This window comes from Enoplosus armatus, chromosome 5 (genome assembly GCF_043641665.1).
Source record: "Enoplosus armatus isolate fEnoArm2 chromosome 5, fEnoArm2.hap1, whole genome shotgun sequence".
Taxonomy (NCBI): Eukaryota; Metazoa; Chordata; class Actinopteri; order Centrarchiformes; family Enoplosidae; genus Enoplosus; species Enoplosus armatus.
In genome coordinates, this window is record NC_092184.1 from 20,598,755 (window position 1) to 20,612,950 (window position 14,196).

The window sequence follows — 14,196 nt, forward strand, 5'->3', positions numbered from 1 at the left end:
TGCCTTTGAGAAAGAGTGAAAATAAAGTCAAGGTAGACTGGGACAGCTGGTGATGGAAGTAAGAAGATACTGAGCTATAGATTATACAAAAAAGAGGGAATAGAAAGAATTAGAAATATGAGAGAATTAGAAAGGCCAGGCGATGAAAAATGGGAGTCTTGCACAAAAGTGCATGCACATGCATCTTGCTCTGAGAGAGGTTCAGGAAGGAGCTGACAGAGGATGAGGAGAACTCGGAGAGAGGAGAGTGAAAGAGGCATAGAAAGAGAAGAGCAAACTGGAGACGAGGAGGAAGATGAAAAGGGAGGAGATCACACTCCTGATCATTCAGAAGATTCAGCTTCAGGTGCGCTGCCTCAGCTGATCATTCTGCTTCAGGACAAGCACGTGAAATAAAAACATATTCTTTCTCTTTTCAAGAGCAAGAACTAAACCATTCATCAGCACACACACACACAAATACATGCACAGGATGTACTGTATATATAATAAATATCTTAATGTTGTGTTAATGTTCATATTACTGTTGTATTCTGATGCTTTCTTCTTGAAACTTTCATGCCAATAAAGCCCTTTGAATTGAATTGAATTGAATTGAGTTTAACTTCTGGAGCTCTTTATGTTGAAGTGCAACAGTAATGGTGGATGTAGGACTCTGCTTCTTGTGTAACAAAAGATCATCCTTCCCACAAACACCAGCCCAGTATCCCCAGGGATTACGGGATTACATCCATTTTGGACATTTCTACACCTCTTGATTGATGTGCTGTGTCGATGTTCAATGCCAATGCTGTAAGCAGTGTGTCCTAAATATAGCGAGGCTGATAGTCAAAGGTGTGAAAATCTGGTTGGTGGATCGGTGAAGTGTTTTTATTAACTGTAACCACACTCTTTCACTAACCTTGCCCAAGTGTTTTAATTGCCTGATCCTAGCCTTACCTTAACCATATTTTACTTGCCATTATTTCCTAACCTTGACCCTATTGAGCAAGAATTTCAAAAACATTGGCACTGGATGTTAAAAACCTTTCTCAGTTTGTAGAGAGTCATCTCACTTACTTACAGGTTCTGTTCCATTAGCTTTTGTTGCACAATGATTTTTCTCATGCAGAGTTTATTTCATCACTTTCACTCACTAGAAAAACCAAACATGCCACTGGGTTTTTCCATCCAAATTCTGAGCTAAAGAAGTATCTACTAATGCACAGGTTAATGAAATTAGAGTACCATGTAATTTTAAGATGGATATTTTGGACTGGACTGATAAAACAAGAGTTAATCCTACCTAACTTCCAGTCTGTCAGTTTGTCTTTCGGCCAGGGGGCCAAGTCCCAGTACAAAGCCAGAGGGCACAGAGGAGACGCAGACTCATTTTTCTTGTATCATGTTGTTCTGTTTGTAAGCCTCGAGCCATTGAATCACTCCGCAACTTCATCTTTTATCTCCACACGTTTGATTAAAGTACAACCACCGGCCCATTCCAAGAGCAGCTCTTGTAATTCTGGTCAGGGATGCTGGTCTGTGTGAGTGCAATGTAAAGTTAAAATGGTCCTTCTTCTGCTGGAACAGCACAGACCGATTTTTAACAATAAATTCCTTACTGTGTCTCTTCGATCATTAAGGAGCGTGTCAAACATTGCTTCTCAGTGCTCTTTTAACTTAAATAAAAGGTCGACAAATGTATGCAACAGTGGAATTTCATTTGGGCAAATCTGCACAGTAGCTGAGGGATGGAGCTGCAGCTCTATGTTGCAATCTAATTTTGTGACACAGGCCGATAAGACGGCTATTTCATAATGATAAAACGAGCGTAAAGCAGAGTTAATCTTTTGCCCTTTACTGCCTCAACATTACAACAGTTACATTTCAGCTTCACCACATGCTGTAGCTACATGTGGCCAACCATCACTGATTTGTGTGTGTGTGTGTGTGTGTGTGTGTGTGTGCACCTCACACTCTCTAAACAAGTATTGTGTCAGAAGAGCTCAGGGACATCCTCCTTGTTTTTATGACCGTGGTTGGCAACTTAATCTAATCCTGTGAGCAAGGCCACCTCTGGAGAGCCAGAGACAGGTGCATAATGAAATCTCACACAGGGAGAACCTGACAGCTCCGCCTGCCTGGGATCCTCTTCTTCATGAGCTACAGCTATTGTCTCTCTCCCTCTTTCCACACTCTTTTATCCTCTTCCTCTATTCTTTATACAAGAAACCCTCTGCAGGGCTCCAGACTGCTGTCACACACCTCGTCACAGTTCGTCCCAGTGATGCTCCCCGCCTCTGCCCAAGCGTCGTCTGCCGTGGCCAGATCCCTGTGTGGTGAAACGCTCCTCCTCCTCATCAGGCTGTGCAGAGCCATTTTTATGACAAGTGCTAGCTGCTGGGCACTGACAGCCACAGAGCCAATCAGCTTCTATTAGCACACAGATTGCTGAAGACAAAGTAGGGTGTAGCTAATGAGATGCATGCTGTGTGTTTGTGAGAGAAGAAAAACACGGCTACACTAGATTAGTGCGGGAAGTAGTCAGGGGCCAAAGTGTGTCCTGATACAGTAGATCACAACACTTCAAGATTAGACAGAAAGAAAGACAGCCTGACTACTGAGTTATCTTTGACCATTCAATGCTGTAAACATAGTAGTAGTAATTAGTGCCTAATTACTTGGAATGCTGCCATTCATAGGAAAGTGATGATAGGCTGTCTACATGTCAGGCGCCAGTTGAATGTCTTCCTGACTGGCAGAGACAGCGATGAATGAACTGTAACCCACCAACTCCAGTGAATTTAGTGCTCTTTGCCTACTGGTGAGGTCTGGATTCAATTTGTCTTGCCTTGTCTGTGCTGCTGATCAATACCAACTGTAATACAAATGGAGCAGAGCCAAACCAATGTGCACTGTCAGCACCTGCACATGGATTGGTCTGGGAATATTGGCATTACAGCTGTTTATTCATATCAGGGAGAAACACATTGATAGTAACTGAATTCACCTTAAACCAATCCTTCTCATCATGTATATCAATAGCAAGTGAATGATAATTGTATTGTCATTTGATCGCAAAGTCGATTTGAGGATCGCAGGGAGCTTTGTGTATCATGACGACTGTACAGGAGGGAACGAGGGAAGAGTCCGGAGAAGTCACGTGTGAAGAAATATGAAAATAAAAACCAGTGCAAAAACTATATACGTATGTCTTGTTGAGAGTGACATGAGAATATCATTCACATCTCATCTGTCTGTTAAATATATAGCTACAGTCAGGAGATGGTTAGCTTAGCTTAACGTAAGTGACTTTCTTGGAGTCTCTGCTCACGATGACAAGACTCCAGGACGTGGATAAACAAAGACCATATAACGTGTTAATTAGTGAGCTTTAGGGGTACTGGTGGGCCTATTTTGTAGCTTCATAATTAACGGACAAACTGTCAACAAGAAAACTTATATGTTTTATTTATTTAGTATTTCTCAAAATGTCAAACTACTCCTTTAATTACATGTAACCTGTAAATGTTTTATCATAATTGGTTCAGTTTGTTGGTTTTCTTGTCTTTCATTGGCGTTGTCATTATTTACAACTGTGTTTGAGTCTGCTAAATTATTAATATGACTACATGAAGCTTTAACTTCAACTTTTGTTTTTACCTTAATAAATGAATAGGCTTGACTATTATTCCATCCATCTTTGCCACTTCACCTGTTTCCAACTGGATCTGCAGTATGTAAATGTGACAAAATTATTTGTGGAGCACTTTCATGTCAGGGACGTTTAAACGCCTTTTACATTACCAGGACTACATTTGTGGAGCTGTTCCATTATGCTGAAGTGTTTTTATTGCCTCATGATGCTGCACACAAAACAGCAACTCTGTAAAACCAAAACAGTACAACTAGAGAGCTGACAATCTGTACACTGGAATAGTTACATAATAAAAACTCAAAGCTGTGTGTCTGAAAATGTCAGGTAAAATCAGAAAGCCCAGTGACACATCGGAGAGTTTCATTTGGAGGTAAACAAACACTCTGGTTTGGTGCAGGTTTTATGCTGCTTCCGAGGACAGAGAAAAACAGACTCAGCTCAGTATTTCTTGGATAAGGAGTGATTCTCTGTTGACCCCAACAGAGAGGGTGTAAAATCAAAATGTTCAAGAGCATGCAAAAAAAAATTCCACACTGGAGGAGGTGTTCAATTACGTTGTTTCACACTGTCCTCGACTCAGCTGGGAAAGAGAGAGAAGCTGTAGATTTTCCCATTAACTGAATAACGATGTATTTCAGCCAAGGAGCAGAGCGCTGTCCTGAAAGAGAGAAGCAGTCAACTCAGCAGCAAGCGACAGAGCAGCCATGATGAGTCAGTGCTTAATTACTACACAGTCAAGAGGACCTTGGTTTCCTCCAACTTCCCAATGACATTATTGGAAACTGGTTCTAAAGATTACTTCACGCTGTATTTTATGAGACATGAAATTGCTGAACGAAGCCCCCTGTACAGGAGTACAAAAGGCTCTGGCAGAGCATGAGGGTACATTACTGATGGCCTATCAATAGCCATTAGCTTGGACACCTATTAATCATTTCTCATTCACCCAACCACACTGGAGGAAAGACGAAGACGGAGACATGCTGAGAAACCAAGACAGATCCATTAGGAATGTAAAAACATGTAGAGACATTTCAACACAACAATGTTGATTTTATTAGTTTCTTCTGCAGCAAAGATGCAATTAGTGCAGAGAGACTCAAAAGGACACCACTGCCTCTGTGGCGAGGTAGCATTAATAAGGGCTAGACAGGCTTGTATAGAACAGAGGGAAATGAATTTCCAAATAATATTGAAGAAGATGTGGCTCTTTATCAGAATAGATTTCCCAGGTCTCTGAAAATGGGTTTGCTTTAGACTAAAATGCCAAGAGTGTATAATTTCCCAGAACCTACAGCTAAACTTACCCCTGCTGAGGTTGCCGAATGGTCTGCCAAGATAATCAGGTATATAGTCTACTTTTTCACCCAATTCCTATATTATATTTGTCCAGGTCTCTTATTTTTCTGCAGGTTTGATGGTTCAGTGTCATCACAGTGGTAAACTGGAATGTGACCCAGAGGGAGACTGTACTCATACTCTGTACTAATGCAGGAAAACTGAGTATGTGTTGATAACTGAGGTCAATCATAAAGTGAGAAATACTCGAATTAAGGTACTACACAAAGTCTTCACCCCAGCACCCATCAGATTACTCCACATTCTTCCAGTTATTATTCCCTTTATCCAGTCTGCTCAGTTTCATGCTTCTCCCTCAAATCTTTTAATCAATCTGCTTGTTTCTTCTGTGGCAACTTTTAAACGAATCATAACCTCAAATATAGGCTGACAGTATTTGTACACCCTATATGCTCAATATAATATAATTGGCTCCCTCTTTTTACTCATTCATTACTTCCTATGTGATGCACACTCAGTAGTGAGCAGTGTCAAGATTTCTTGTATCTATCTATCATCATCATTGATGACCCTGATGGAGGCCACAAGCCGGTCTAACAATAAAGTTGTTCTCCATGCACATTGGAAGTAGGTGAAGGTGTGCCAGAAACCCCTACTCACCTCTATAGTTAAGGAAATAAAGTATGCTCTGCATGTAAAGAGGAAAATGACATTTAAACTGCTTATCAGTTTATGAAATTGGATTTTTGCCATATTTGGTTGAGTGCGTAAACCTAAAATACAATATCGTATGAGAACAGGTTATTAATGAAAGAAGAGCGCACACCCTCAAGCAAATGCTGCAAAAGTTTGTCCAACAAGTGCGAGGCGCATGTCAAAACCTGTTAGAGTGAAAAATTAGCTGACTTTAAACAAATAAGGCTGCCACTGCAATATTCCAAACTGCCATCAGTTATGCTGTGAATACATTTGTCATGTTGCTGCCATTGATTGCTGTGTTTCAGTTAAAAAGAGGGAACTGCTCGATTGCCTCCTAATAGCCCAGAGGACATGGTAGTCAATGCACGATTTGATCATTTAAGAGAAAACAAGAATACCACATCAATGGAGACGGGAGGGAGAGAAAAAAGTCTCCTTTATTTCTATAGAAAGAAAAAATATGAGTGTATTCATCATGCACTGTGGTGCCTTTGGTCAGTATTATTATATTATGACTGATGGCAGATGTCTCCAAGTGTGTGGAAATCCAAAGGTGATTTTTCACATGTTTGGTATAAAAACAAGATTTGTCTGCAATAAGAAAATGCCAGAGGTGAGAATAAAACGGATGGAAATATTAACACATGTAACGTAATTCTGTTAAATCACTTTTCATGCAAAGCACTATGGGAACTCGAGGACTACAAGTCTGTGGGTGTTTTGAGATGGTTTAAACTTATCTGTGGGTTGTGGAAACACTGAATTTTAGGACGTGGTGTCCAGGCAGAGGGCATATAAGGGGATCATCCAAAAATGACAGCTGTGCCATTTGATAAAAAATGGACTAAGCTGCACAAGCATGTTGTGATGAGCTGAAAGCCTCTTACAGGACCAACTACATTCTCCACTTGTACTTTTTCACCTGACTCAGCAGTTCAGGAGCCAAACATGCAATAGATTTATACAAAAAAGCTTCAGCATCATCCTCATACTGTAAATGTGGATGTCAATCTGTGTCCCTCAAAACACACAGTAGAAGCTAATTTTTTTATACACATAGTTCATTAGTTCCTAAATATATGGCATAGAACGCAAACTGACCACTGAACCTCTTTGACACACCCACCACAACACACATACACACTTGCACAGTACCATGTTCTTGCTGTCATTACTGAAACCACCTCTTGGTCACAGAAGATCTGATGGCCACTGATCAGTGACATCCGCAGCCTTTTAGCAGAAAAAATCTGCATTTGCTTCCTGTATGTGTGTAAAAGACGCCATTGATTTTTTTTCCTCCTACTATTTTGAGGCATAAGGCAGATGAACTGTGGGCGGCTTTCCTCCCTGAGCCCGAGGTGAATCCTCTCATACGGAGTAGTAAAATACCCTTCATCTCCCCCCACCCTCCCTGAGACTCCACCGAAAAATCGAAACTACCTCAAACAGTAAGATAAAAAAGAAAGTTGAGCGACAAAGATAAGTACATGGGGGAGAGAGAGAGAAAGACATGTTAGACACCTTGATACAAGAAGGAAGATGTATCTGATGGAAGAAGTTCGTTGAATAATATAATAAGAAGCTCTTCAATTTAGTCTATTTTAAAAAAAGTGGTATACACTCTGAGTGACCAGAAACACACAGATAGTAGCTTGAAAGGCCCGGAGCTTCAAATGTTATTGTTGAGAGTTCTGCTTTAGTTGTATGTTGGGTCAGTTCTATGACCCATTTTGAGGCTGTATTTTGTTGTGTTGTTTTATTTGACTGTATTATATTGAGAAGGTGTTTCTAATATTTTGCCCACTTCATTTTATATTTATATATAAGGTTTCTGAAAGAACATTTTAGTGACACCTCGCAATATCATATAATACAACACAAAATCAACACAAACTAAAGACCACAGAGTTGAATCTGTGACACAGTGTTAAGAAACTGTTTGATTGAAGGTAGAGGTAGAATTTATTATAAGACTGTTGCCATGGATTGCCTTTCACTGTTCAGGGGTTTCTATTTATCTGACCTCTCTGTATAATTAACAGTTTTATCGTATTTAGCAGTTTTCAGTTGGGTACTTTTTAACCCTTTTAAGGTTTAAGGTTCCTGCTGACATCAGTGACATTATTGTTCAGTTGAATAGATAAAGCATCTAATGCTACAGCTCCCACATATTACCACTAGACTGCACTCACGGTCCGGCTCACCTAGTCTTGTTAATTTGGAAGTGCACCATTGCTTTAGTTTAGTTTTAGTGCATAAGTCTGCTGATTGTAGCAGGGATGCCCTGTTCATAGACAGAGAAGAAGATGTTGTGTTTCTGTGGGAGTTGCTTCACCAGTCAACCGCACAGGCTGTCGGATTGAGCAACGAGTCAGTGCTGGAATTTACGAGAAGTGCTTTCTATTGCAAGAGCGTTGGTGTGTAAGTCTTTTTGGGTGCCCGTTCAATGACAGCTGGATATCATTTATCAGGACAGCACTATAAGGGGATGTGGTCTGCAGAAGCGCTGACGTGCTGAACTGCTACCCCCTCACTGCCAACGTCGTTGCCACCTGAGCCCTGCCATGACAGATGGGCAGGTCGGGACACATGAAAAAAAAAGCCAGAAGAGTTTGCACCGAGTCTCAGCAGCGACTGTCCCTTTGGGAGACACTCGAGGACTCTGTGTCCATTAGGACTGCGTGCTTGATCATGACTGGTATCAGTTCACCTTCAGTAAAGTTAGGGTGACAATGAGTAGAATCATAATTTATTTAGCACACCTCAACAGTTTAACCATTGTGCTAATACATACAAGCACAAGGTATATGAAACTGCAGGTTTCAGTAGCAACAATACATGTAAGAGATAAGCTAATTATTACTGGTGACTGAGCCAAGGGTTAAAATGATCACAAACAACTGTTTAAAAATGGATGACCACTTGAACACAGCTTCTCCTTTTACCTGTGTTAATTAGCCATAGTAAAAGTGCAATAATGCCCTCTAAGGTGTGCTGTTGTAGAAAGTAATGGACTAATCAAGACAGTAAACAATAGGTCACAGGAGATATTTTACAATTCACAGTATTTTACAATTTCCATATTCAATAACTGAGGGCAAACATTTTCACATATAATGACAATCACCAGCAGAGTAAGTAAATCCCTAACACAGTAACTGTTGGCACACAGTCGAGTACATACCTCTGCCAATGCTATCAAAGTGTCAAGACATGTCAGTTCAACCTGCTCAGGTTTCACCAAATATCAATTATTAAAAATCAATCCTAATAAGGTGTTTCACATTTTAATGAATGTGCTATACCTTAAAAGGGAGTCAAGACCTACGTCATATTCAAGCCACTTTGAAACGTTTTAGGGGGACATGGCAACACTTCATTTGTCCAGAGGCCATTTAGGCCATCCTTAAATTACTCTATCAAGTTTTTCACCTGAAAGAACTCTCCACTGCCCCCCATGGTGTTTGAGTGGGACAATAAATAAATAACAATCCCATTTTTTGTCCACTGGTAGACCCACAAAGTTGGTTATGTTATGTGATTCATTAGAAGTTCAAAATAATCAAATGTAAAGGTATAATGCAAACATTTTGTCTACATTTTCATCCCACTATGAAAACATAAACTCTCTGAAGATATGGCATTACATTTAATCTTCAAAACTCCATCAGCCAGAAAAATCAGTTGTAGGTCAGCAAACTAAAACAGAAACTTTTGTGTGGCAAATCTGAAAGGATGAATGAGATCTGACAAAACACAGTGAGTCACACTCACAGAGTTGAGGAAGAGGGGCTGCATGGGATTGGAAACCTCTGAGGCAGAGGAATTTCTCTGCACTGAAGCAAGGCCAGTTAATCAGCATCAGGGACCCCACGCAAAAGACAAGTAACTCTATTATTATCTATTTTCCTCCCTTTTAAATACTGACCACTGGATAGCTCTTAACTGTGCGCTGTGGTGATTAGCCTGCAAAATCACTTGCTGAGTTGCATTAAACAGCTAATAAAGAGTAGCCTATGCTAACAAGGTCGTGTCAAGGATTTTAGCTTTAATTGCTGGTAATGGCCCTAGACACATAATACAGTGGCACAGAGTTACTTTTGAAGGCCTTTAATTTAGTAGGGGTCCCACGCCACAGTGCTCTTGAAAGCATTGGCTTTCAATAATGAGAGGACGTGTTAAGTTATTCATCAGTGGTACTCTACCAGTGCTGGCCCTCGAGAGCCTAAACAAAGCACAAACCACTTAATTTGCCCTGACCAGTGCCAAGAGGGCCCATTTAATTCAAGTCAATCAACGCAGTGGCATCCTGAAGCAGCAAAGCTTTTACGTGTCACTGGGGTCTGTTGTGCTTGAATACATATTCATAAAGCTAATGATGAAGTGTTCTCAGGGTTTATGTTCCATTATCATGTTCATGTTGGAAGAGAAACAGAGAAGTCCTTGTGGCCCCATGTATTCAAAAGTCAATGATGAGAGATGATTGTGTCGCTACCTTTGTGTTGGATTACTTCAAGTGAGGAGTCTGGATCTAAAAACAAATAGGTAAAGTAAGTAAAAGTGGGAGAAATGGACATTATTCAGGACCCAAAACAGCAACGAAGACTACGGAAAGGAAAACTGGTTTAGCTGATGAAACTGTGAGAATGGATAGATGGATTTTGTTTATATATCATTTTGTTTTTTGGGGTTTGTTTGTCTGCTTATAGGTTCATTTGTTGGCCTGTATATATGTGTATGTGTATAAAGGTTGAAATCATCAATAAAAACTACAGTGAAAGAAAATACATCAAAGAACCACATTGTTGTACTGGGTGACATCTTCCTCCATTACGATGAACATGAGCACCATAGTTTATTTTGAGTTATTACAGTCATACAAGTCCTGCTGCTGTGAATACTCACAAGAGCAGCAAATGTGTATCACACCGCAGCTGAAAATAGTCCTTAACAAATGCACCATTTAATCCCATTTGAGTTACGTTTGCTAAAAACTACAGTGCCCAGCTGTCTGAGGAAATTTGATAAGGTAGGGTATTGAGAGTCGCACTGTTGGTTTTGCTCTTTTCATGGCATTTGTTGACAATAACAAAAATATAGACTATTGCCAGCCTTAACCTTCAATATTGCCTGACAAAGACTGAAACATAAAGAGGAGGTCCTACTCTAGCACTAAAATATTTGTAAATGTGTGGTTTTAATGCCCTTGCTCTGCTCAGCGTCTTCTCTCTCCTAAAGCAGTTCAGTGACTGGACCGCTAATGGACCCTGACGAACAGGAAGTGGAAAGCAGAATATAACAAGCCACTGGAGACATCATGCTGTACTCCAGAGGGCCATTAGCCAAAGTTTCCATTTATTTATCCATACACCAAAAAAAAAAAAGAGTGCAGTGGCTTCTTGCTAATTGCCAACAGAAAACTGTTGAGGAAGCTGGGGAGCTGCACCCTAGCAGCAGACTCCTCTCTCGTCGTCCCTGATGGTTGTGTTCCACTCGGTAATTTTCTGTGATGCATGCAGAAAGGAAGGAGATACCTGCTGTACTGACAGCTGGTCCCTTGCAGACTGAAGAAGTTTGTACGTTGACGTAAGAGTCTGGGAGCCAGAGCAGCGCTCAAGACTGAGCATGTGCAGTGTAACTGTAGTGTCATGCAATGACGTGAGGAGGAGAACAGCTTGTGACAGACAGGAGGGGCCGAGTAGACAGCGACTGAGTGACAGGGACTCCAGAAGATGGCTGTAGTTATGAAGGGTGAAAGTGAGGGACCTTGTTAGGGCCTCACTGTTGGAAAGGCAGATACTGACCGGCCACGGCTGGCTTTCTGAGCTTTAGATGCTTCCAAACGATACGAGCCCACCATTTTGTGGAGTGAAACTGACACCCATGGAGTGCCCTAAGTAAGCCCCAGGGAAGGGTATGGTTAAGCTAGAAAACAAAACACTATAGCAGGTCACATAACAGGCCTCTCATTTTGTGCCTGTCTTTGTCAGGCCCACTGGAGGAAACCTAATTTATTTAATAGCCTGCCGCTTCAATGCCAGGCGTTTGGTGTGAGAAAACAGAAGGCAGCGACAATGAAAGCGTAGCGGGAGAGAGAGAGGACAAACACTTTCCTCACATTCACTGGCGAGATGTGATTTCCAAAGTGAAGATCTGTGTCAGCCATCTGGTGATAGAGAATAGCAGGAAACTATGTCAGCATGCTATTTTCAATAATGCAAGCACGCATGCTGTCTCTACAAAATGGTCAATTCAAGGGGTGATCTCTGTGAAATGTCAACTTTTTGTGTATATTCTATATGCCTTTCCATTGAGTTCCTATAAATCATTCCTCCTTTCTTTTCCTCCATCTGAAAAATGCTGGAAAGCCAAGACAGAACTGCCTTCAACATAATGTCAGAACAAAACAGAGCTTCGCATTTGAAGGGTGGTGTGGTAAGTATTCAGTGTTAAATCCCTGTGAAAAGTGTGGAGGTTTTTTTGGGTACAAAAAGTGTCTTTTGGCACATCAGGTTTCAGCCTTGTTTGCGGCGTGGCTCTATGGCATCTGTCGGTCCACCACTTTGGTCCAGACTGAAATATCTCAACAACTATTGGTTGGATTGCCATAAGATTTTGTACAGACATTCATGGTTCCCAGACGATCAGTCCTACTGACTTTGGTGATCCCTTGACTTTTCTGACTTGTGTGCTCTGTCTGGTCTCTGCCCTGGTTGATCTGACCTCAAAAAGACAATTTCTCCTTCATACTTCTTTATTAAAATATTCAAATTTATTAAAACTATACAGCCTTGCAATTGAGTCCACTGCAAATGACTGCATTTGTTTTCAGTAGCGTTTGCATTTGCAGAGATTCAGCCACCATGCCATTTTCTTATGGGCTCGTCATATTTGGCTAATCATGGTAAATCAAAGCTAACGCTGAAAGGACCAATCAGAGCGTGCATTGGCCTTCAGTGAAATGAAAGAGTATTTCCCATTCAATAAAACATAAGCTGCCGGTTGCATGCTTTGCCATTTCTTTCAAGGCCTGTGCAGTTGTGGGAGGTGACAGATTACGCACAAATACTAAAAGAGTCACATCACCATCCCCATTGGTACAGATTTTTAGTTAGATATTGAGACATTATCATACAAATATAATCTAGGAGCAGCTCATTCATTGTCAAAATGGTTTCTGAAATGTGAAAACTAATGCATGGGTATCGATAGGAGACGTAACTACAGCAGTATGTTAAATTCCTGAGAGGCATATTTTTTTCCCGGACACCAGCAATAGGCATGTCATCTTTTTAATGCATGCCACCTCCTTTAATAACTGCAGTGCTGGTGAAACTATAGAGTGTCTGGAGGATTCATATACCTCCAGCTTCACCACTCTACTCCGCTCCATCCTTTACTATTATAAAATGCAAATGTTGTGTCACCCAATTCACACAGAGATAAATCTGTTATTCCCATGTGAGAGCCTCACCACCACATCGTTCTCATTGCACCACCAGTCACATAGTGTTAATTTATGCTCCCGACTTTACTGTTAATACTGTATTTTATAACCATTTCCTTTCCATGACTGGGAAGCAAATTGAGTTTGAGATGTTATCACATATGTAATAGAAAAATAGACATTTATTGGATTATGGCCTCCCTGAAAACAGGATAAGGCCTAAATGATGGAACAAGCTACTCTGATGATGTACTGTATGATGAGATATTGTTTGGAGCAAGTGATTTTCTTCCAGTTGAGTCTGTGAGGGACGGTGAGAAGACAGCTACAGGAAACAGGAAAAATCCTTTAGCTTCATCTACTTCAGCACACAAGTTATCAGCAAATACTGAAGGAAGTTGTATCAAACTGAGGTCACCAGGTATTGAGAAGATGAGTTTAGTCGATATCCGGGGGGGGTTAAAACTGCTAACAGCTTGGACACTTTCTAAATAATACGCCAAAGGACAATTCCGGTTTATTGCAACTTGGATCTGACATTAAATTCACCAAGTTAATTGCTGAGATATCACAGAAGTCTCATGAGGGCGAGAAACATGAGCGCACAGATGATCCTTCAGGTTTTGAATAAAATCACACGGTTAGCCAAACTTACTTGGAAGAGACAACCAACTGCAAAATTATTCAAACTGTCAGTTGTAAACACACGTCGGAGTTCACAGATTATCTACCTGGTTCATCTTTGACCTACTCAGCTTACAGTGTTTGTGCATCCACAGTTATGCTGCGCAAAATTGGAAAATGACCAACATTGTAGGAGCACTCACTCTCAGTTTTACCTCAAAATAAAGTGGTTTAGATAATCTGTTGGCTTGTTCACAACTTGTCTCATCTCTCACTGCTTGTGTTTTTCCCCCTAACCTCAGCAATTAACTCTGCAGTTAACATGTTATCCTAACCATTAAAAAGTGATGGTAAAAGCTGCAAAAATAAGACCCAAGTTGTAAAAAACTGTAATTTATTGTGAAATGCTCATATCTGTATATGAAATATACTGTATATGCTGTTTTGGTCCAAATGACTATGGCCTGCACAAATGATATATAAATAT